Here is a 26,120-nt window from a genome sequence, read left to right as displayed (position 1 = left end):
TATGCAAAGAGTCAAGGCACACTGTGATGATAATTTGGACCTGCTGAATTGTAAGAAGAAAAACACACATATAAAGTATTATTGATACTCTTCCAACATGACAAGAACAACCACAGTGCTGAAATAGCACTAAGACGACATAGAAAGTCCATGTGAATACAACCTTCAATTCCCCGTTTATCTTAGAGTCTCTTTAAGTTACGTATATTATTATGTAGACATAGTATCCTGGTCACTTTTTATACTTTTCATAATTTTATGTTTTAGGAAGAGCTGTAGTGTTTGGATGGGAAATGTCTCCTACAGGTTTAGGCATTTGAACAGCTGATCTCGTGTTGGTGGCACTGTTTGTGTGATTATGGAACATTTAAGATGTGGAGGAAGTACATCACTGGGGGCAGTTTTGAGAGTACATAGCCTCACTACACTTCTAGTTTACTCTTTTGGCTTTCTTTAGGACAGCACATGATCATTCTGTCTCCTGCTCTGCTGGACCGCCACCATGCTTTCTTTATCATTAGGGACCCCCTCTCCAGAGCCCTAAGCCATACCTTCCAAATGTTGCTTACGGTCAGGTATTTTATGACAGCAACAGAAAAGTAAGAAATGCAGGTCCAAATGCATTGCTGTAGATGAAAACAGTGTAAACAAGAAAGCAAGCTGCTTTCCCTGTTATGAACCCACACCCACGTGGACTCACAGAAGTGCCAGTACTAACCTTTGCTGGTGCCCGAGTTTTGGGTACAGTCTAGGTTGGAATACATTATCTCTGAAATGTTAAATTTGCATTCCCAAACTTACCGCTGAAAAGCCAAATGTGAAGCTGTTTCACCCCGTGACAACGATGACTGAAAGGGACCGTGAAGAAGTATGTTGGACCGATGGAGGAAGAGTCTGAGGCGTAGCTGGCCAAGTTTGTCACATTGAACTGAGTCTATGGCACAACTAAAGGTTTCTTTAAAGAAGCTAGAATATCAGGTGACTGTTAATCAACAACATCTCCCTTCATGAGTCCATGATCACAGCAGCAGTAGAGAGACAGGGTAAAGCTGCTCGGACGAATCAGGAATAACATCCCCAAAACAAGCCTGGAGACAGAAGGAAGTGGACTTTCTTCTCAACTCACACGGGGCAAACCATCTATATCATCTATAACTTCCTTGAACATAATAGTTCTGCAATGTCTTGCTTTTTTTTTTTTTTTTTAAACTAAAGAACACACATGTGGCAGGGGAACCATATTTTGTAAAAACAATATGTGAGCTACTAGGAAATGTTGACAAATAGACATTAATGTGTGTAACTGGGTATTTAATACTGCAATTCACCTTGTTTTGAGTAGATTAGTCCATTCCATAGTCTCTAAAGCAGTGTTTTGTGCTTCTTGTTCTGGGAGGTAACCCAGCGGAAGAGGAAACGGTAGAGAGAAGAATGGGTGTCCATGAAGCTTCGTGCTTTACTGTCAACTCATTAATGCTGTTCTGTGTTCAACAGTAGAGTACTTTGGTCCCCCTCCCCCATTCATGGCTATATCACATTTCTTCAGTGATTTATTTTCCTACTCAATGCTATAGGGCAATGACCAGGGAGAAAATGAAGTACCTTGGGAAATCTTTAATGTTTAGATTCTGCAATGAACTCTAACTGAAAGATTTTGAGTTGCCGTGTTCTGTAGAAGAGTTTGGATGATTAGTTAGGATCTTTAGAGAAATTTATTAATGGAAAAACAAAATAACAATACAAATTTCCATGAGTTTTGGTTTTATGAAGCAAACTGTCCAAGTTACCAATAAAAATGTCTCATAAATATTAAAATCAGGAAATATATGCATTAGTGTGTATAGTACATTTATAATGATTGTATATAGTCAGGAACATATTTATGCTTTAAATATTATAAAATTTTGTTCTTTTTGTTTATTATTTCTTAGATCAATTTGGTATAAAAATTTTCCTCATCCACAAACTATAATATTGTTCTTCTGAGAAATTTATTTTATGATGATTCATTTTATTTTATATTCCTAGAAAAATTCTTAACTATGTATTTTTTCCTGGTAAATTTGAAGAAGGTTCAATTGTGTAATAACTAGTTTTCTATTATGTTCTTTTAGACATGTCTGAAGAGATATACTGTCCATAGGGATGGGCTAGGTGAAATAAATAATGCATGTTATAATAGGAGGTTATGCTATTGTAAACAAATACCTGACTGATATGCTGTCTAATGTGTTTGTTACAGAGGCTTAGCTATATTAACTACATGGGAGAAAAGTATGGAAAGAAGTTGGGAAGGAAAAGAAAAATAATAAAAATATTCTATTGCTTTATAGACTGTCAAATATTCTTACAGCATTTTACCTGAACACCAGGCCTATAGGCAGAGTTTTTCTGTGTCTCAGCAGCTGCTCCTAAATAACCATTCAGAGACTTATTATTAATTATAAATGCTCAACCGATAGGCTGGTTACTAGCTAATTCTGGTATTTTATATTAACCCATATTTCTTTTTTAAAAATCTTTATTTCTTATCTACACTCTGCCATGTGGCAGTGCCTTTTTTTCAAAATGGTGTGTTCACTTTTCTTCTTTCTGCATTTCCTCCTCTTCTTCCTCATACTCTCTTTTTTTTCTGCAAGTCCCACCTAACCTCTGCCTGTCCAGATATTGGCCAGTTAGCTTTTTTCATTAACTCAACCACAGTAACACACATTCACACAGTAAAGGAGGAAAATATGGAAAGGAGTTGGGAAGGAAAAGAATAATGATAAAAAAATATTCTGTTGCTTTATAGACTGTCAAATGTTCTTATAGTATTTTACCTGAACACAGGCCTGCAGCACCTGAAGTAGCCTGTGTTGTTATGTTGTCTTATAGGTGTGGGAATGAAGCATGGGGAGATCCTTCACTTTGCAAAGCTACAAGTGGTGGAAGTGGATGTTCATCTTGGCTTTAGTACTATAGTAGCAAAAAGTGGGCCAGACAAGCATGGAATAGTGGGAACAGGACTTGAGTTTGTGAAAATCCAAGGTTCTAGTGCACACAACAAGTACAAATGCTTCAGAATTCTCAGAAGGGATCAGAGTACACTTTCATCTCTTTCAGTCCCAGGTTGGAGGATGAGGGTGGACAGTCAGGATCAATCTTGCATCTTTATGGACCTGAGAGTTGGAAGATGGGTCTTTCAGCCAAGAAATGGAGAAGCTGTGGACTGAGGAAGGGAATCTAGAAGCATTACCAGCATTTTAGGGGAGAAAATTGCTTGTTTCAGGGGGCTGTCATATACGTTGTATGGTGTTTAATACTCACTATTAGGTATTACCTTCTCTACCTACTAGCTGTCAAGGGCATTGCCTCTCATCTCCAGTGCCATATCCCCAGACATTAGCTATTGGTCTCCAAGAGGCAGAATTACGGACAGCTGAAAACTATTATTTAAAGCAAACCAAATTGAATTAAGTAACCAAGATAGTATGCCTTGAGTTTACATGCTGATGCATAGATTATATCTCAATATCCCCCTCAAATGTTAAAGTATAGTTATTCTGTAACTGTGGGCTATTGGTTTCAAAACTTGCCTGCAGATAACAAAATACATGCATGCTCCAGTCCCTTATGTAAAATGTAACAGTAGTCACATTCCCTTAGGCATGTCCTCCCACATTTTTTTTAGGCATGCCCAAGCTTTTGACATTAACTGTGAGATCATCATCTAAGAAGTTCATGCTTGAGAACAATGCACAAATAAATGAGTTTCAAAAAAGTGCACAAAACCACCCTCATAATGTTTTAACTAAGTTTACATTTTTTTTTTTTTTTACATTGGACCACATTGATAGTTATCCTCTGCTTCATACAGTTGTTTTCCACAGGTCTCATATGCCTGTTAGATTACTTATAATAGCTAGTACAATGAAAATGTGGTCTAAATAGTTTTAAGGCCATATTATTAAGGAATAGTGAAAAGAAAAATTTGTGCACATACAGTACAATTTTGGGTGTGTATGCATATATGTGTGTGTGTGTGTATAACGCCTCATATGTATGTGTTCCCATGTGTGTAGGCAGGTATATATTCATGCATATTGTGAAGACCCGAAGTTGGCTTCTGGTGTCTTCCTCCATTGGTCTCTACTTTATATTTTGAGGCAGCGTCTCTCACTGAATTTGGACTCATTGTTTCAGCAAGGCTAGCTAGCTAGCTTGTTCTTGAGATTTTCTGTCCCTTGTGTTGGTTTCCAGGCTGGCCATGAGGCCTAGCTGCCTTCATGTGGTTCTGGTGATCAGAGCTCTGCTCCTTATGTTTTCATAGCAAGCGTTTTACACACTGAGCTCTTTCCCTAGCCCTTAGCACAGTCTTACTTTTTTTCTGAGACAGAATTTCTCTGTGTTTCCCTGGCTGTCCTGGAACTCCCTCTGAAGACAAGACCTTGAACTCTTCCTGCCCCTGCCTCTGCCTCCTGAGTGCTGGGATTAAAGGTGTGTGCCACCATCACCTGGATATTTTTTTTTAAATTGTATTTTTGATCAAGGGTTGGTTGAATCTGTGGATGTAGGACCCTTAGACGTGGAGGCTGAATGTATGTTTTTAAGGCAATGAGCTCCAATGTGCTCATTGGACCATCTTCTACAGGTGAGGAACATCAGAAAAAAATATGAGGAGAAATTATGGTCTCAAGAGAAAGGACTTTGGAGGAAACTCTTAGATTGCTAAAATACTAGCAATAGAGTAGTAATGAAGCAGAAGTTTCTCAAGTCCCTACCTTTTATAAGCAATGTCCCTGTCCCCAGGCCTGTAAAAGGGGTGTTACATTTTTGAAAGACCATCTGTCTTTGACTGTGGCATCTGAAGTCACTGCGTTAGTTGCTTCATCACAAAGGCTGGACCACCAGTTCAGAAGTGTCAGATGAGAACAGTCTCTCAGGAAAGAGGGACAAGGGAAAGCATCCAGATGATAAGACTTTGATCCTCTTCAGAGAGGGAGGCAACTTGTACATTTCAAAATCACTGGAATAGGGGATTTGGATGCTTTATTGTAGTGGATAAGCCTTTGAGGTGAAAGATGCACCAACTCCTCTGATTATATCATTACACAATGCATACATGCATTAAAACATCACTCTGTGTCCCACAAATATATATATAAATATATTATGTAAAGCTTAAAAGAGTCTGTGGCTGATGAAAAGGCAGGACACTTGGAGGAGAAATAGATTATCACAGTGATTTTCTGGTGAAGGAAAAGCCATTAAAAAACCGAAAACACAGTAAATCAAACAACTAGTATTTTGACCATTCTTTTATTCCAGCTCCATAATTACCATTTAAACCTAGAAAAGGAATATAATGATGGATGTGACTCTTTCAGAGAATTCCACAGGAACTTAATGAATTTTTAATGTTATACTAAAAAGATGTTTATCAAGGAGAAATCATTACTGGCCACTGTAGTGGACAGTTGCTATTTTATGTTTTGAATTATGTTTTTGAAGATTTGAAATGGGAGGAAACAAGCTGGTCTGCAGCCACAGAAGACTACAATGCCAACTGCATCCTATTCCAGCTTCTGTCTGACAAGCCAGTCTGATGGAGCCAGTGATGTGGGGACTGTGCAAACTGCAAGGTGAGGCAGTGGCAGCTGGCCCTGTGGATCCAGGGTGCTGGTGGAGCAAGTCTGAGAGGCAATGGTGACATCAGCAGGGAGTTCAAACCCCTCTGTGCAGCCTCACAGGAATTCTGGGACCTGCCCTCTTTAAAAACTACTTTCCAATTTTTAGTTAAGTTAATTAGAGTAAGGTTGTGTTGCTTCTAAGAACCCAGAGTGATATGATCATGTTTGGGAAAGTTACTTTAACAGTAACAGAATCAGAAACTTTGTTTTCAATATTAAATTCAGCCACAGCAGTAGTAATACTAACAATAGGTAATGCACCTTGCAGGCCTACTTTGTGCAAAGCATGGGTCTGTGTTTATCACATTCATTAACTCACTAAATATACAGCTGGTAAAAAAAAATGCATAATTGAGAATAAGCATTTTGACATCAGGGACCATGCACCTAAACAGTTGTCAAGTAAAGATCTGCCTGCTCTGCTAGAAATCTTGAGATTTTGTGGTGCTTTGAGTAAGCATGGCCCTCATAGACTCATGTGTTTGAATGCTTGGCCCATAGGGAATATCACTATTATGAGGTGTAGCTTCGTTGGAGTAGGTGTGGCCTTGTTGGAGAAGTGTGTCACTGTGGAGGCAGCCTTTGAGGTATCATATGCTCAAACTATGCCCAGTGTGGGACACACAGTCTCCTTCTGCTGCCTGTGGATCAAGATGTAGAATTCTCAGCTACCTCCCCAGCACCATGTCTGCTTGCATGATGCCTTGCTTCCTGCCATGATGATAATGGACTAAACCTCTGAAAACTCTTAAGCCAGCCCTAATTAAATGTTTTCCTTTCTAAGAGTTGCTGTGGTCATGGTGCCTCTTCACAGCAATATAAACCCTAAGACAGGTTTCACTGGGAAAGATCCTCTTAGTTATTCTGAATGAATGGAGGGATAAAGTGCTACATGGGCACCACCATTCATGAAGGATAGACTAAGGTATTCATTAATTAATCCACCCATTTATTAGTTTAGAACATGTGTTTTAGAATAGCCGTGCAAAGTGGATTCCTAAAATGGACCCTCATGAGCCTCCCCTCCAGGCAATCCTTCCTTTGAGTGGTTCTCTCACTTAAGATGGAGTTGGCCCAATGACTTCTTAGTAACCAACACAATCCAGCAAAAGTGACGGGATGCACTTCTATAATTAGTTTATATGAAACTGTAACCTCTATCCTGTTAATGAGCTGTTTTCTTTCTCTATTGCATGTGTTGATAAAGCAAGCTATTGTGAAATGAGCTCCCAAGTAAGCCACCCCAAAGTAGACAACCTCATTGAAACAATAGTGAAGATCTGAACTCTGTCAACAATCACATGAGATGGAATCAGGTCCTTTCTCAGTAAAGCTTTCAGATGAAACCTCAGGTCTGCCCAACACATTGAGACTTGTGAGGCATACTGAAGTGATGCCAACTAAGCTATACCTAGGATTCTTGACCCACAGAAACTGCAAGGTAACAAATGTTTTTTTTTTTTAAGCTTCTGAATTTGTTGTAGCTATTATGAGAAAATGGATGATCTATATAATATCTTTAATGTGTCTTCCACTTTTCCTAAATAGACCAGGTCCTTATCTTCATGGGACTTATGCCAAAAGTGAACATGATAACTTCAGGTAGTATTCTTTATTCTGGGGCGTAGCTGGAGATTTCTCCAGTCCTGCTCAGACCCAAGTAAACACACAGAGACTTACATTACTTATAAACTGTATGGCCATGGCAGGCTTCTTGTTATCTCATTCTTATATCTTAAATTAACCCATTTCTATTAATTTATAATTTGCCATGTGGCTTGTGGCTTACCAGTACTTTAAATCTTACTTCTCATGGTGGCAGTGGCTGGCAGCATCTCCTGACTCAGCCTTTCTCTTCTTAGCATTCTCCTCTCTCCTTATCCCGCCTATACTGGGATAGTTTTATGTCTCCTTGATACAAGCTGGTGTCATTGGGAAGAGAGATCCTCTATTGAGAAGATGTCCCCACAAGATTGGTCTATGGACAGTCTTGTGGTGCATTTTATTGATTGATGATTGATGGGGAGGGCCCAGTCCATGGTGAGTGGTACCACCTCTGGGTTGGTGGTCTTGAGTGCTATAAGGAAGCAGGCTGAGCAAGTCATGATGAAACAAGCCAGTAAGCACCCCTCCATGGCCTCTGCATCAGTTCATTTTCTCTGTGAAACAATCCTGGCTGTCCTGTGACTTACTCTCTATAATAGGCTGGCCTTGAACTCACAGAGATCCTCCTGCCTCTGCTTCCCAAGTGCTGGGATTAAAGGCATGCACCACCACCGCCCAGCTTCTACATCAGTTCTTGCCTCCAGGCTCCTGCCCTGGTAGGGTTCTAGTTCTGACTTCCCTCAGTAATAGTCTGTTATCTAGAAGCATACAATGAAATAAACCTTTTCCTCCCAAGTTGCTTTCAGCTATGGTGTTTTATCACAGCAACAGAAACCCTAACTAACAGAAGGGGTTTCTTTAAAATGAGAAGCTAGGGAAGATGTCTCTAATAGGGAAGCTTTTGAAAACTGGACCTGAAGGAGAAGAGCAAATATCTGATCTATGAAGATGTAGGGATGGGGTGTGCTCAGCTGAGGGCACAAGATTCATGAAAATGGAAGGTGGGAACTCTTGTGATGTGTTTGAAGGTAGTATGTCTGGAACTGAGTCATCTAGGAGTAAGGTTGGAAGGGGACCCAAGATAAGGAGTTTGAATTGTATCTATTCACCCCAGATAGAGGGTCCTGAGAAATGAAAGTAAAAGATTCTTTCTAAGTCCAGCTTAAAGGACCAATGGGGTAATGTACAAGAGCATGGGTAAATCACAGGCATCCACACCATTCCAGAGTTCCCTGAGTGACTCATGGGAAGCTACACCACCAAGAAGTCTCACTCCAGCCAACTGTTTGCCTCTTATATAGCAGTTGGAATCTTGTGGAGAAGGGCCTCATGATGTGCTTGTGGCGGTGGGGGGTTCTCATGAGCCCTGTGAGTCTTGTGAGCCTTCCTTCTCACTCCATGAGGGAGTGTTGATTAGCAAGATCTTCTAAGAATCTCCTACTGCTCACCACAGCATCTCTGCTTCAAGACAACCAAGGTCATGTCCAACTTAAAGGAAACATATTTTAGACAATGAAATAGCCAGGACAGAGGTCTAGAGCTCACTGAAGTCAGAATTGGGGACAAAACTGGGAGTCCCTGGCATATAAATACAACCTAGAGCCATGGTACTGGTAGTCATTTCTAGGGAAAGCACAGAGGTGGGACTGAGCCTCAGGGGTACCCATGCTGCAAGAGAAGGAAGAAAATGGAAGATCACCGTGTGTAACCTTCCCATCTCTTACTATCATGTAAGAAAATAGTTCAGATTAGTTCCTAAAGCAGAGATCCATGAGATCTCTGTGCAGTTACAGGTCTCTAGCATTCAAAACACAAATCCAGGGGCTGGAGGTGGTGATAGGAGGGAGAGAAAATCAGATTACAAGAAATCTCCAGGCCACTTGCTGTGAAAACCTGGGAGGTTCTTCTCTCCAGCCTCACAGGTGACTCTTAGTTCTTGTCTCCCTGTGCTCTAGCCACAGTGAATTTTCCCATGCCAGAACCTTTGTAAACACCCTTTCATCTAGCTACCTCTTCTTTCTTTCTTTTTTGACCACTCTATGTACAGTAAATCTCTCTTAGTTTTTTTTTTTTTTTTTAACCTCATCAATTTGTATTGTTTCTTGTATGGTTCTCATTGCAAAGAGTAATCACCTTCATAGCCGCTTTTTCCTGTTTTTGGTGTTTTGAATGAAAAATGTTCCCCATGGGCTCAGGTATTTGAACACTTGTCTCCAATTGGTGGCACTGTTTGGGGGAGGTGATGCAGCCTTGTTGGAGAAGTACGAGACTAGGGTGGGCTTTGAGAGTTCATGGTCTTGTTCTGCTTGTAAGCCCCCTTGAGCCATACTAGTGGCCAGGCCCCTCCTCTGAGGACCTCTGACTGCTAGGTTCCACCTCACAGAGCACTCTAACTGCCCTCAATTCTGGACCCTGCCCCCACCCTACAGAGTTAAAAAAAAAAGCCCAATCTCTGTATGTGAAATTCCACCAGTCTCTATCCTGGAAAGCTCCACCCTGAAAAGTTCCATGACCCATCCCCAAGAAATTCTCTATAAGCCCTGTATCCTGTTCAGTATGCTGCTGTTTCTCACCAGAGCAGAGGCAGCCACCCTCCTGGTTTTTTTCCTCCCAATAAATCTCTTGTGTGAGGTTTGTTGTGTGGTGTGACTTTATGGTATTCCTTGGCTCCCAGCTGCCAGGATACCTTTCCATCCAAGCTGTTAACACTTACACTACTTTCACTTTGCTTTCTCTGTTTTATATTTGTGGTTGAAAATGTGAGCTCTCAGCTTTCTGCTCCAAGCACCTGTTGTCATGCCTCCCCTGTCACTGTGGACTCTCTCTGGAACTTTAGTCCGAATAAATGACTTTACCCCCTGTAAGTTGCCTTGGTTGTGGGATTTTATCACAGCAAAAGCAAAGTAGCTAATACACTATAGGGCATACAACTTCCAAATGAAGAGATAATTTGTCTTCTTTACCTTTATACATCCAATGCTTGGTGATTATCTTTTGCATACATATCTTCAGTGCCTGGAAATAAATATTACTAAATGGAATAAGTGTATTTTTTGGGTCCTAAGAGTCTATAAGTTGTTTGAAAGGCTCAATGCCATTTAAGGCTCTCAATGCTGTGATGCAGATATGGTAATTTGCTTTCCAGTTTACTGATGAGATGGCGGACTGAGAGCTGAGTAAGCACATCAAGTAGACACAACAGCAAGTAACAGAGACTGGAAACATCAAAAGCCAGGTGCAGGTATTTAAAAGAACATATTGGGGGCAGGCAGGAGAGAGGGACCTCAAGCCACAGGTGACAAGGGACCCAGGGGATAGACTGCTGGTTTGCAGCAGTCAGAGCAGAGACCTGACTTCCCAGGAGCAGTGTTAAGATGCTGCCTTGGAGACTCTTCAACAGGGTAGTCAGAAGCAACACAGCAGATGGCAGAACCAGGCCTTTGTCTGGGACTAGGGTACACAGGCCTCTGGTGAGCAAGTCACAGAGCCAGAGTCTCCTTTTGACCTAGGAGAAACAGAACTGCAGGCATTAGGAAACCTGGAGGGTAGGTCCAATATGTTTTTGGTGAGGATAGTCATCTTTTTGGTATTAATATAATATTTGTATGTGCTTCTCTATCTTGACATATCTGTGAAATGATCTGCTTTGTGTGGTAGATTCCATGAAGACTTTCTCTGTTCGTTTGTTCAATGCTGGTCTATAATGGCTGGCATCACAACACTAGCAGAGAGCAGTAAATGTTTAATGAATAGTAAACTGATGACAGTCATAATAATAACAGGAAATACACTTATATTAACAAGTAATGTAACTTCATACACAATAATTTGATCACTTCTTACAACGATCCTCTAGAACAGGTTCATTGACTTCATATATTTTGCAGATCTAGAAATGCACAGAGAGGTTGAGTTACTGAAGGTAACAAAGCCAGTGAGAGGTAGAATTGGGAATGTAGTGTGAATGAATAGACCTCTGAATGAAGAAACCTTCACACGGATGGTTACTTATGATCACTTGGCATCTTTGCTTTTAGACAAGGAACATACTAAGCCCATTTTCATTACCATATTTTTCTTTTGAGGTTGAAGATGGCTGATATTTTTCTGCCTGGCCTTTCCTGAGTGCAGAGAGTGATTTGATCTGCAGGTAATTGAATTTTTGAGGCAAACAACTGGGATGCAGCTAGGATAGAATTGGACAGTCAAGGAGGAAAGAGGAGGCAACAGCAGATTTTGGAGTGAAGGAAATTCCAAAATTACAGTTCAGCATTAGAACAAAGGAAAAGGAGACAGAGTGGGACACCCATGTATATGAATCATGTGTGGGGCCAAGAGCCTCAAACATATGCTTAAATAGTATTCATACACATGGAGACTCAAAAAAATAGATATATGAAGAGAAAAAGACTCAGAGGTGAAAGAATTTGAATCTTAAGTTAGAATCTATTTGGACTCATGCATCTTATTTCTTGGTCATAAAATAATAGAATTAAATTGTGTATTAAAAATAATACAACAGAGTGCATCTAATTGCAGAAAAATACTGTGCAATAAGAGTGATAATGTCTTATCTCAGTAGTAGTCTTTGTCCTCATTGTGGTTTATAGAGAAATGATAGCATTTAAGGTCCAATGCTTCTAAAAATTCATTTTCCTTTTTTCTTTAACTATGCTTCTATTACCTAATCTATTGCCAATACTGAGTATTTCACTTGACTAAGGCCATTTAAAAGAACATAATTTGGCTTTCCACAATACCCCAAAGCCTAAATTGAAAATAAATGTTTCTTAAGAAGCAATTACATATATCTGTGCTTATTTCCTGCTCCTCATACACTATAAAAACTGAGTGCTTTATGCTAGTGAGGTTAATTGGGAATCAGTCTTAACAAAGTCACTGTTGTACTTGTTAAAACAAATAAAATAAAGTGATAGGAGTGATATAATTTAAACTGTTACAGTGTATGTTTGCCAAACCATAAAAATTTATATTTGAAAATTTCTTTACTCTGTTTGCATCTGATTATTACTTAACCATAAAAGGATGGGCAACCAAGATCTACTCAGCTACACCTCATCAATAAAGCACAATGCAATATAAATAGAACAGATAGTATTTGCATAGTTTTTAAAATATATTTATTTTGTTGTTATTATGTGTTTTAATTTTACACATCAGCCATGGGTTCCCCTGTCCCCCCCCTCCCGCCCCCACCCCCACCTTTCCCCCATCACCTCCCCTCCATTCCCATGTCCTCCAGGACCAGGACACCCCTGGGGATTCATTTAAACCTGGTGGATTCAGTACAGGCGGGGCCTGTCCCCTCCTTCCAGACTGAGCATGTGTCCCTGTGTAAGCCCAAGGTTCCAAACAGCCAGCTCATGCACTAAGGACAGGTCCTGGTACCACAGACTGGGTGCCTCCCAAACAGATCAAGCTATTCAATTGTCTCACTTATCCAGAGGGCCTGATATAGCTGGGGGCTCCTCAGCCGTCGGTTCATCATTCATGTGCTTCTATTCGATTAGCTATCTGTCCCTGTGCTTTTTGCAATCTTGGATTCAACAATTCATGGTCTTGCAGTCCCTCCTCTTTCTCGACAGTTGGACTCCAGGAGCTCCACCTGAGGCCTGGCTGAGGATCTCTGCATCCACTTCCATCAGTTATTGGATGAGAGTTCCAAGACGACTGTTAGGTGTTTAGTCATCTGATCACCAGACTAAGTCAGATCAGGCTTTCTCTCGACCATTGCAGTCTATAGAGGATATATCATTGTGGATTTCTGGGGACCTCTCGAGCATTCTGCCTATTCCTGTTCTCATGTGGTCTTCATTTATCATGGTCTGTTATTCCTTGTTCCCTCTTTCTGTTCTTGATCCAGCTGGGATCTCCTGCTCCCCTAAGCTTTCTTTCCCTCAAATCTTGCCCTTCATTACTCCCACTGTCGTCCAGGTTGTTCATGTAGATCTCATCCATTTCTCTGTTATTGGGTGATCCCTGTGTCTTTCCTAGGGTCCCGTTTTCTAGGTAATCTCCCTGGAGTTGTATAGCAGTCTAGTCATCTTTGTTTTACATCTAATATCCTCCTATGAGTGAGTACATACCATGTTTGTCCTTCTGAGTCTGGGTTACCTCACTCAGGATGATTTTTTTCTAGATCCATCCATTTGCCTGCAAACCTCATGATGTCATTATTTTTCTCTGCTGAGTAGTACTCCATTGTGTATATGTACCATATTTTCTTTATCCATTCTTCAGTTGAAGGGCATCTAGGTTGTTTCCAGGTTCTGGCTATTACAAACAAAGCTGATATGAACATAGCTGAGCAAATGCCCTTGTGGCATGATTGAGCATTCCTTGGGTATAAGCCCAAGAGTGCTACAGCTGGGTCTTAGGGGAGATGGATTCCCAATTTTCTAAGGAAGCACCATATTGATTTCAAAAGTGGCTGTATAAGCTTGCATTCCCACCAGCAGTGGAGGAGAGTACCCCTTGCTCCACATCCTCTCCAGCATAAGCTGTCTTCTGTGTTTTTGATCTTAGCCACTTTGACAGGTGTAAGGTGGTATCTCAGAGTCATTTTGATTTGCATTTCCCAGATAATTAGGGATGTTGAGCAATTCCTTAAATGTCTTTCAGCCATTTGAACTTCCTCTGTGGAGAATTCTCTGTTTAGTTCTATAGCCCATTTCTTAATTGGACTGTTGGGCATTTTGATGTCTAATTTCTTGAGTTCTTTATATATTCTGGATATCAGCTCTATGTCAGATATGGGGTTGGTGAAGACCTTTTCCCATTCTGTAGGCTGTCGCTTTGTCTTGTTGACTATGTCCTTTGCTCTACAAAAGCTTCTCAGTTTCAACAGGTCCCATTGATTGATTGTTTCTCTCAGTGTCTGTGCTACTGGTGTTATATTTAGAAAGTGATCTCCGGTGCCAATGCGTTCAAGAGTACTTCCTACTTTCTCTTCTATCAGGTTCAGAGTAAATGGATTTATGTTGAGGTCTTTGATCCACTTGGACTTAAGTTTTGTGCACAGTGACAGATATGGATCTATTTGCAGCCTTCTACACATTGACATCCAGTTATGCCAGCACCATTTGTTGAAGATTCTTTCTTTTTTCCATTGTACATTTTTGGCTTCTTTGTCAAAAATTACATGTTCATAGGTGTGCGGGTTAATGTCAGGGTCTTCAATTCGATCCCATTGGTCCACTGGTTTTTATGCCAGTACCAAGCTGTTTTTATTACAGTAGCTCTATAGTAGAGCTTTAGGTCGTGGATCGTGATGCCTCCAGAGGTTGTTTTATTGTCCAGGATTCTTTTGGCTATCCTGGGTTTTTTGTTTTTCCATATGAAGTTAAGTATTATTCTTTCCAGATCTGTGAAGAATTGTGTTGATAATTTGATGGGGATTGCATTGAATCTGTAGATTGCTTTTGGTAAGATCACCATTTTTACTATGTTAATCCTGCCTATCCATGAGCATGGGAGATCTTTCCATTTTCTGACATCTTCTTCAATTTCTTTTTTCAGGGACTTAAAGTCCTTGTCATATAGGTCCTTCACATGCTTGGTTAGTATAACCCCAAGGTATTTTATATCATTTGTGGCTATAGTAAAAGGTGATGTATCTCTGATTTCCTTCTCAGCCTGTTTGTCTATTGTATATAGGAGGGCTACTGATTTTTTTGAGTTGATCTTGTATCCTGTTATGTTGCTGAAGGTTTTTATTAGCTGCATCAGTTCCTTGGCTGAATTTTTGGGGTCACTCATGTATACTATCATGTCATCTGCAAATAGGGAGAGCTTGACTTCTTCCTTTCCAATTTGTATCCCCTTAATCTCTTTATGTTGTCTTATAGCTCTGGCTAGAACTTCAAGTACTATATTGAATAAGTATGGGGAGAGGGGACAGCCTTGCCTTGTTCCTGATTTTAGTGGTATTGCTTTGAGTTTCTCTCCATTTAATTTGATGTTGGCTGTTGGCTTGCTGTAGATTGCCTTTATTATGTTTAGGTATGTTCCCTGTTGTCCTGATCACTCCAAGACCTTTATCATGAAGGGGTGTTGGATTTTGTCAAATGCCTTTTCTGCATCTAGTGAGATGATCATGTGTTTTTTTTTTTCTTTGAGTTTGTTTATATGGTATATTACATTGATGGACTTTTGTATGTTGAACCACCCTTGTATCCCTGGGATGAAGCCTACTTGATCATGGTAGATAACTGTTTTGATGTGTGCTTGTAGTCTGTTTGCCAGTATTTTATTGAGTATTTTTGCATCAATGTTCATGAGGGAGATCAGTCTGTAGTTCTCTTTCTTTGTTGCATCTGTGTTTGGTTTAGGAATCAGGGTAATTGTAGCCTCATAGAAGGAGTTTGGTAATATACCTTCTGCTTCTATTGTGTGGAACAATTTAAAGAGTATTGGTATTAAGTCTTCTTTGAAGATCTGGTAGAATTCTGCAGTGAAACCATCAGGTCCAGGGCTTTTTTTGGTTGGGAGACTTTTAATGACTGATTCTATTTCCTTAGGGGTTATTGGACTATTTAAATGTTTTATCTGGTCTTGATTTAACTTAGGTATGTGGTACCTATCCAGAAAATTATCCATTTCTTTTAGATTTTCCAGTTTTGTGGAGTAGAGGTTTTTGAAGTATGACCTGATGATTCTCTGGATTTCCTCATTGTCTGTTGTTATGTCCCCCTTTTCATTTCTGATTTTGTTAATTTGGATGCACTCTCTCTCTGTCTTTTGGTTAGTTTGGATAAGGGCTTGTCTATCTTGTTGGTCTTCTCAAAGAACCAACTCTTTGTTTCATTAATCCTTTGTATCGTTCTCTTTATTTCTATTTTATTGATTTCACCTCTCAATTTGATAATTTTCTGGCATCTATTCCTCCTGGGAGACTTTGCTTCTTTCTGTTCAAGGGCTTTCAGGTGTGCTGTCAAGTCACTAGTGTGAGATTTCTCCAGCTTCTTTATGTGGGCATTCAGTGCTATGAATTTCCCTCTTAGCACTGCTTTCATAGTATCCCATAAGTTTGGGTATGTGGTGTATTCATTTTCATTGATCTCTAGGAAGTCTTTAATTTCTTTCTTTATTTCTTCCTTAACCCATTGGTGATTCAGTTGAGCATTATTCAGTTTCCATGAGATTGTAGGATTTCTGTAGGTTTTTTTTTTTTTTGTTGTTGTTGAAATCTAACTTTAAACCATGGTGGTCTGATAGAACACAGGAGGTTATTCCAATTGTTTTGTATCTGTTGAGATTTGCTTTGTGGCCAAGTATGTGGTCGATTTTAGAGAAGGTTCCATGGGGTGCTGAGAAGAAGGTATATTCCTTTTTGTTTGGGTGGAATGTTCTGTAGATATCGATTAAGTCCATTTGAGCCATAACATCAGTTAAGTCCATTATCTCTCTGTTAAGTTTTAATTTGGCCGATCTGTCCAGGGGTGAAAGTGGGGTGTTGAAGTCTCCCACTATTAATGTGTGGGGTTTTATATGTGATTTAAGCTTTAGTAATGTTTCTTTTACATATGTGCGTGCCCTTGTGTTTGGGGCATAAATGTTCAGAATTGAGACTTCATCTTGGTGGATCTTTCCTGCAATGAGTATGTAATGTCTTTCATCATCTCTTTTGATTGATTTTAGTTTGAAGTCTATTTTGCTGGATATTAGGATGGGTACACCAGCTTGCTTCTTAAGACCATTTGATTGGAAAGTCTTTTCCCAGCCTTTTATTCTTAGAGGTATCTGTCTTTGAATTTGAGATGTGTTTCTTATATGCAGCAGAAAGATGGGTCCTGTTTTCGTATCCATTCTGTTAGTCTTTGTCTTTTTATAGGTGAATTAAGTCCATTGATATTAAGGGATATTAATGACCAGTGATTGTTCATTCCTGTTGTTATTTTTATTTTTTTGGTGGTAGTGTGTGTGTACTTCTCTTCTTTGGGGATTACTGCTGTGGTGTTATCTATTGCCTGTGTTTTCATGGGTGTATCTGCCTTCCTTAGGTTGGAATTTTCCTTCTAGTGCTTTCTGTAGGGCTGGGTTTGTGGATAAGTATTCTTTAAATCTGGTTTTGTCTTGGAAGGTCTTGTTCACTCCATCTATGATGATTGAAAGTTTTGCTGGGTATATTAGACTAGGCTGGCATCCATGATCTCTTAGTGTCCGCATTATATCTGTCCAGGTCCTTCTGGCTTTCAAAGTCTCCATTGAGAAATTGGGTGTTATTCTGATGGCTTTGTCTTTATAAGTCACTTGGCCTTTTTCCTTTGCTGCCCTTAATATTCTTTCTTTTATTTGTATGTTTAGTTGTTTAATTATTATGTGGCAAGGGGACTTTTTTTGGGGGTGGGGGGTCTTGTCCCTTTGGTGTTCTATGGGCTTCTTGTATCTTCATAGGCATTTCCTTCTTTAAGTTGGGAAAGTTTTCTTCTATGATCTTGTTAAATATATTTTCTGTGCCTTTGAGTTGGTATTTTTCTCCTTCCTCTATCCCTGTTATTCATAGGTTTGGTCTTTTCATGGTGTTCCAAATTTCTTGGACATTTTGGGTCATGATTTTGTTGGTTTTATTGTTTTCTTTGACTCATGAATCTATTTCTTCTACCGTATCTTCAACACCAGAGATCCTCTCTTCCATCTCTTGCATTCTCTTGGTTATACTCTGAAGTTCCTGTTTGTTTACTCAGATTTTCTATTTCCAGCATTCCTTCTGCTAGTGTCTTCTTCTTTTTTTCTATTTTCTTCTTCAGGTCTTGGAATGTCTCCCTTGCTTTTTCATGGTTTTCTTTCAAGGACTTATTGTTTTCTTCTGCTTTAATTGTCCTTTCCTCTAGTTTTTTTATAGTATTCTTCCCATTTTTTGTTTGTCTGTTCCTCTACTTTATTTTTGATTTCTTCTATATAAGGCTCTAGCCTCTTCATGATGTTACTTATAAGGTTGTTTTCTTCTTCTTCTTCTTCTTCTTCTTCTTCTTCTTCTTCTTCTTCTTCTTCTTCTTCTTCTTCTTCTTCTCCTTCTTCTTCCATTCTGTGACATTCAGGTCTAGCTGTTGGAGAAGGGCTAGGTTCTGGTGATGCTGTATTGCTCTTTATTTTGTTGTATGTACTTCTGCCTTGACGTCTGCCCATCTCCTCTTGGGTTCGTTCTTGGTCTTATCAGTGTACTTGGTCCAGAGAGAGCTGACAGATTTAGGGAGCCTCTCTCTGGTCCAGATGGAAGCTCTGGGCCAGTTGGGAGCGCTGGTCCAGATGAGAGTGCTGGCTGGATAGGAGCTGGGGGGCTGGACTCTGAGTCTTGGGAAGTCCCTGGGGTCTCCTTATTTTGTCCAGATGGGAGCTCCTCTTGTCCAGATGGGAGTTCCTCTGGTCTCTGGTCCAGATGGGAGTTCCAGGGCAGGATGGAAGCTGGGGGCTGGTCTCTGATTCTCAGGAAGTGGCTGGGGTCTCTGGCAGATGGGTGTGGGGGCAGGGTGTGGAGACTGCAGGCATGCCTGCAGTCTTGGAAAAGGGGAGCCTTCCCACAGGGCCTGCCGATTGGCTGGAAAATGGGGCCAAGTTGGTCAGGTCCTCCCGGGGTGGCCTGTGTCCAGCGGTGGGACCCAGGGGCAGTTGACTCTCTGGCTATAACCCCAGGCACTCACCTCTGGTCCAGATGGGAGTTCTGGGGCGGACAGGAGCTGGGGGTTGGTCTCTGAGTCTCAGGAAGTGGCTGGGGTCTCGGGCAAATGGGTGTGGGGGCAGGTGTGCAGACTGTAGTGTCTGCCTGCAGTCTCTGGTCCAGATGGGAGCTGGAGGTTGGTCTCTGAGTCTCAGGATGTGGAGTTCCAGGGCGGACCTGCATAGTTTTTGAAAATAATTTTTAAACATATTTTATTCTCATTTATAACTTAGGATAGCTTCATGAAGTTGATAACATTATTATTATTTTTATTTTAGCATTGATGGAGTCAAATTACAGAGAGTAATAACCACAATGGTATAGTCAGTGAAACTGATACAGGACCCAATATCCTGACTTATCATTCTATACATCCTGCTACCGCTGTTCAGGAAAGATCATGGATCTGGATCTCAATATTGAGTGTAAAGAGATTTTTAGGAATTTTGAAAATAAGAGTGTTGTAGTTACTTTTTATGGGTGTGATAAGATATCATAAGCAAAGAAATTTATAAAAGAAAGTATTTAATCAAAGCTTACTGTAGTGGTTAGCCATCCCAGCATTGGCCTGGAAGTTCCAACCCCCTTTGAGGCTTCGGTAATGGTCATGCCCACAAGGCAGGGCTGAGGGAGGAAGCCGAAGACCCAGGATCAAGAGGAGAGGCTCTCTTGGTTCTGGAATCCTGGATGCTGGAGGTAGACCGAGCAGAGTTCTCCAGAGAACACCGCCGGACTGTGCCATACCTTTCCCAGACCCTGCAACCTATCCCTTCATTTGTAAGTTACCCCACAAAATAAACCTCCCTTTAACTATGTGGAGTGGCCTCAATAATTTCACCAATAGCTTACGATTTCAGAGGGCTGGAATCCATCATGGTGGGAGCTGAGCAGTGGCACGCAGTCACATTGCTGGAGCAGTAGCTGAGAACTCAGATCTGGAGACACAACTGTGAGGCAGACAGGGTTCTCCCTGGAAATTTCAAGTCTTTTGAAACCCTAAAGCCCACCACTAGTGACATACCAGCTGCAAAAAGGCCACACCTCCTAATTCTGCTCAAACAGTTTCACCAATTGGGGTACAAATATTCAAATATATGAGGCTACGGGAGCCGTTCTTATTCAAACTGCCACAGTCTTTAGAAAGTTAGGCATTTGTATTTGATTGAGTTTCAAGGAAACTGTTCAAAAGAGGAAGAGTGTCTTCCAGCCTGGGCACTCTTCATCCCATCCGGCATTATAGAGATGTATTCTTCATGATTAGCATACTCTGTATAACTCCCTCATCTAAACACTGGCGACAGACCTGGGTTCAAATTCCAGTTCTGCCATTTCCTGGTTAAATGGCCTTGAGCTAATGAATTCCCTTCTCCAGCACCCAGTTTCCTCATCTACAGAGTGGAGATGAATAAAATACCCACTGGAAAAGAGTTGAAGGATGAGGATGAGGAAGGCATTCCAGTCAAGTAGGTATATTATTGGCAATAACCTTAGTGTCTCATGCTTTCAAAGGAAGTAAGCGAGTGAATGAAAGATTGTAATGGCTTGTGTATTGAGAAAGATCTCATCAAACTGAATATGCCCAGAGTAAAACTGGCATGAGTTGGCTAATTTGATGACAATTTTCTGAAGACACTAAAACCTATCAGTTATTTTTGACTCTGAAGTCCTCCTCTGATGCTCTGACGGCAGGTGAGCATGCAGCTCCTTTCCTGTGAGAAGACACAGGAGACCATCACAGGTGTGCTGCTGGGGGCTGCTGTTTAATTCTGAACATCTGCCAATCTTGACTTTGTGGCTTTCAACCCAGGACTATTTTGAGGGATTGCTGAGCAGCAGCTTAGCATGTCTTAAAGGACACAATCCTATCTGGTCAACTAGATTGAGGATGGTTAATTAGCCAAAATTAGTCTTAGGAACTGAACGTTATTTGGAAATTGTTGCGGTTGACACTTACAAAAAAAAACATTTACTTGCATAAGTGCACCCACATTTTATTTATCAAAATGATTTGCGCTGAAGACTCCTTAGTTGTTTTCTTGGTATGTTTATTGTTTGAATCCAAAGATCCCTTTTAGTTATATCTTTCAACCTTGGAGTTATTTCCCTTCTGGTAATGATTAATCCCTAAGAAAGCCCCAAACTATTTAGTATATAGCTCAAACCCAATTAACTTGAGCCCAGTTTCCCCTTGGGGGGATGCTGACATTGGAAACTACTGAGTTGATTTCTGCTGCTGTAATATAAACAAATGAATTTTCTTTACCTTCTTAGGTTTGCATTCTTTAAAAAAATGTAAAAGTTTTTAGTGTGTGTATGTGTGTGTGTGTATGTGTATGTGTGTGTGTGTGTGTATGTGTGTGTGTGTGTGTGTGTGTGTGTGTGTGTGTGTGTGTGTGTTTGCACTTGGACCACAGTGCCCATGTGAAAGTCAGAGGATAACTTTTGGGAGTAGTTGTCCCCTTCCACCACGTTAACTTTGGAATCTCTTTTTTTCTGCTGCTGCACTGTCTACCACAGCCTACTTGGCCTGGGAGCTCTGGGTGATTCTCCTGTATCCACCTCCCATCTCCCCCTAGGGGTCCTGAGGGTACAAATGTAGGCTATCATATTCAACTTCAATCCTAGGATTGAATTAAGGCCATCAGGCTTACATGGCTGATACTTTTACCTGCTGAGCCATCTCCCTAGTCCAGCTGGTACTCTCTAGTTTACAGAACTGGCTAAATTGAAACATCTTTACACAGATTGAAATGGCACGAGAGACAGTTTTGCTTTAAATTACTCGAGTGTAGAATAATATCCTTTCTGATCCATAGGTAAGGTGTGCTTTTTGTGAAATGGAAGCAGATGTAGCAGCTCATTCCTGCAATCCTAGTACTTAGGAGGCTGAGGCAGGAGGACTGCTGTGTTCCAGGATACCCTAGTGCACATAGTGAATTGAATCCAAGTCATCTGGGGCTAGACAGTAAGACCCTTTCTCAGAAGACAAAACCATCAAGAGGCACCAGGGAGAGGTGGGAGGAGGGGTTGAGAGAAAGATGGGACAGAAATGGATATACTTGTGTCTCTGTACATCCCATTGTGCCCCATGCTTGCTAGATTAAGCTGTAATAATTCCACATTTGGCACAAATTTAAGATTGGGTTGGAATTCAGCGGGAGATGTCAAGAGAAACATGTATAACATTTGGAGAAGGGGCGACAAGCTGAGAACTGGGACTTGTAATGATCAATCTTAAATAACTGTGGCATAGTTCTGTATAGCCTCAGATGACAAACAAGGAGCAGTGAGAAATGATCTTTCTAGAGGCCCCATATGAGACTTTTACAACCACTAGAATGTCTTGTGAAAGGAGCAGGCACCTTTCAGGGTTGAGAGCAGTTAGCTCTGCCACCTCTCAGATGGAGTTCCTTCAAAGGTGCTCCTGAAGTGGCCTTCACTTTGGGCAGGAGTTTGGACTGGTGACTTCCCACGATTTGGTTTTGCAAGATGCTTTGGTTTCATATCTTTAAGAAACGAGCCTGATAAAATGTCTTGAGTATGCAATGCATGGGATATGGACAAGCCCTGGATTCTTCCTGGGCTCTAAGTATCTAGTCTGTGAAATGAGATGCTGTCTCCTGTATCCATTATGCATATTCCTTGGCATTTGAATGGCACCTGGCCTGAAAGGTTAAGAAGAAAAATTGGAACTTTTGCCACCGTGTTTACCACACAAGTGTATCCAAAAGCTAATGTTTTAGTGGCTTATAAAATAGCACCAGTCTTCTCACGGACGTTTTATCATGAAAGCAAGATGATCCACATTGTAAGATGGAGCCAATCTATAAGTCACAGTGGACTAATTTTTCATTTGGAAGACAGAAATAAAATCTGAAAAACTGCAAATTTTCTGGACTTTTCCATGGTACTGCAGTTTCACTAGACGGTGTTTTCAGTCTCCAGCTTAAACACTATTTCAATGTCACTTACCACTCCTAGGATTGTAGATCCTAAGCATAGGATCCTGAAGTCGCAAGCCTAGGAATCTTCTACCTCTAGATCAGCTTCTTTTCAGAATCCAGTATTGGCTAGATCTCAGGAGAGGGCAGCGAAGAAACCAAGGCAATCTTGCTTCTAGTTTCATGAATCAACACATTTTAGAGCGCAGAGCACAGGGCCAAATGCAATGTGTACTCAAAGCCGTTTCCAAAGTACTTACTTTCCCAGAAGTCCAAATCACCGTTTCCCCAAATGGATGTTCTCGTTATAACAGCTTTTACTTCAAAAACAATGATGATTTGTGCTGGAGGTGGCCAAAACTCAGATATCACGAGAACTAATTTCCATGGGGACAAAGGCCTTCGTATTGTATCTCCAGAAAATAACAGAGTTTAGCAGTTAGTTGAAACCCAGTAATATTTTTTCTTAGAGCAAATGAATTGTGAGGCTATATAACATTTCAAGCTTTTCCTATCTGTAGTTCTAATGGTGAGAGAGCCCCCTGCTGGAAAAATGGATCTTAAGTGTGCTACAGCAATGTGCTGCATCCTGAAAATAATTTCAGCTTATCACTCATTACTAGACTAGGCCACAGCTTATTGGTCAGGTATGACTAAAAGACTGCCAAGAGTTATCAGATAGAGCAGGACTCATTGTCAGTGGTCAGATGCAGTCTAGACAAGCAATGGGTTTGGATTTATGTAATATAATTATTATGGACATGTCTAATTAGATAATACTATTTATTAATTCTTTAAGATGTTAATAGATGGCCATATTTTAAACACTAAATTACTAATACTTCATATGACTGATATAAGAATCCCTATCAGATGTAATTTATACATCAATTTGATACATTTACTGATGTGTGTGTGTGTGTGTGTGTGTGTGTGTGTGTACATTCATGCAGTAGAATAATCATCTTTTGATACATAAGTAAGTGATTCATAATAATTACCTTTTGCATGATCAGGACAGAATGTTAGTTTTTCACATTAGTTCTTCAATGATGAAAATCATCATCACTTTTCATTCACCCAATTTGACACAAGTGCATACATACTCAGCTTGAAACTAACCCCTCACTCCTCAAAATTATTTTCCTTTCTCTCCCTCTCCCTCCTCTCTTCCTCCTTCCCTCCCTCCCTGCCTGCCTCGCTATCTTCTTTCTTTCTAGACAGAGTCTTAGTTCAAAGCTCAGGCTGTCCTTGATCTCACAGAGATATTCTTGCCTCAGGCTCCCAAATGCTGGGGTGATAGGTATGAACTACTGTGCCCAATTTTAACTCTTCAATTTTTATAGCCCTCTGTACACCTGCCTCCCTTTCCTCCCCATGACCTTACTTCCATCTGCAGATGTGCTATCAATATCTGTATGTTCCTTTGTTGGATGTCTGGAGAGAATGTAGAAAGGAGAGCAACATTTGGCCAAAGAGATGGAGAGCCACACTTCAGGGGCGATGATGGAAGAGTGTCTAGCAGCAGCTCCTCTCTCCCAAAAGGATGGGAGCTCATTTTGATAATGCACTGTCTCCCAGCAGCTTGGAGACATTGGAGAGATTGAGGAGAGGAAGTGGTGTAGGGTGGGAAAATATCTGGAAGAAGAAGTCAGCCCAGCAGAAGAACTCGAGGCCCCTTCAACAATGAGGAGCACCTCCCATTCAGAAATCATAACACCACAGGAAGAGGTCTTCAGCAACCACCAAGGGATACGTGAGAGGTTTTCAAGCATGGAATTTCCTAGGAAATCACTGAAATGACCTTGGCCTTTAGAGTGCAGCTTAGTGGTAGAGCATTTGTCTGGCATGTGGGAGGCTTTGGAGTCAATCCCAGAACCCCAAACAAACTCAGTTGTGTCTGTTTTCAGAAATTCACATATGTATCTCATTTGGGGAATAGGATGGGTGTTAGACTGCTTAAAATCTTCCAGTTGTCTTAGTCAGGTTTCTATTGCTGTGAAGAGACACCATGACCATGGCAATTCTTATAAAGGAAAACATGTAATTGGACTCACTTACAGTTCAGAGGTTCAGTCCGTTATCATCATGGTGGCAGATGGTGTTGGAAAGGTAACTGAGAATTCTATATCTTGTAGGCAATAGGAAGTGGTCTGAGAGAGTGGGCATGGCTTGAGCATATATGAGACCTCAAAGTCCACCTCTACAGTGACACACTTCCTCCAATAAGGCCACGCCTACTTCAATAAAGCCACACCTCCTAATAATGCCTCTCCCTATCAGCTTATGGGAACCATTCACATTCACACTAGCACACCAGTATAGACCCAGGCTGGGACTCAGCATTCTCATAAACTGATGATTATGACCTCCAATGAGGCACTCTTGAACTCCTGGCTCTTAGCTCATCCTTCTCTCATTCTGTTTTATTCTTTTCTTCTTTATCATTGTGGTAGGCAGGAATACCCTACTTCCTAGGAAGCTCCTGGGATGTATATGTCCTAATCTTTCAAAGCACCTTCCTTTACAAAAGGAACTTTGCTACTGTGATTAAGGCTTTTGATATGGGTAAAGGGTAAACAGGATATGATTTATGCTTTCAAATGATATTGTGGTCTATGCACAAAGGACAAGAGTAAGTGGTGGATGCTGCAGCTGGAATAGAAGCAGGAGATCACTTAGGAGGCTACTAGAGTGGTCTATGCTGGAGTTAATAATGGTTTATTCTAGTATATAAAGGAACAAAATGAAGACTTATTTTATAGACACAATACAAAGTACTATATAATACATTGGATGTAGGATGATGGACAGAGAAGAATGAACTTTTACTTAAGCAATTGGGTGCTTGATGTTGCCACTGATGGAGAGAGAGCATGTGAAGTTATAAGTAAGAAGAGAGGATGCAGAGTTCTATCTAGGGCTTTATCATTTTGAGATGCCTATTTGACACACAATGGTGATGCCAATAAGACAACAGACATAAAGAAGGATCTTGGGAGAGACTTCTGGGCAGTTATTCTAACTTAGGGTGATGTAAGCGGACTAAAAAAGACTATATACTCCAAGGGTTTAAGTGAACAGAACTTCTGAGCCACTTCCTACTACTGAAGAGGAGTAGAATAGACAGGAAAGGGCTATGGTGAAGGAGAGACAGGGGATTCAAATGGTGGTCATGAAAGCCACAAAGGGAAGAAAGAAAGAAGGAAAGAAAGAAAGAAAGAA

This window comes from Onychomys torridus, chromosome 3 (assembly GCF_903995425.1).
Source record: "Onychomys torridus chromosome 3, mOncTor1.1, whole genome shotgun sequence".
Classification (NCBI taxonomy): Eukaryota; Metazoa; Chordata; class Mammalia; order Rodentia; family Cricetidae; genus Onychomys; species Onychomys torridus.
This window is presented reverse-complemented; position numbering follows the sequence as displayed.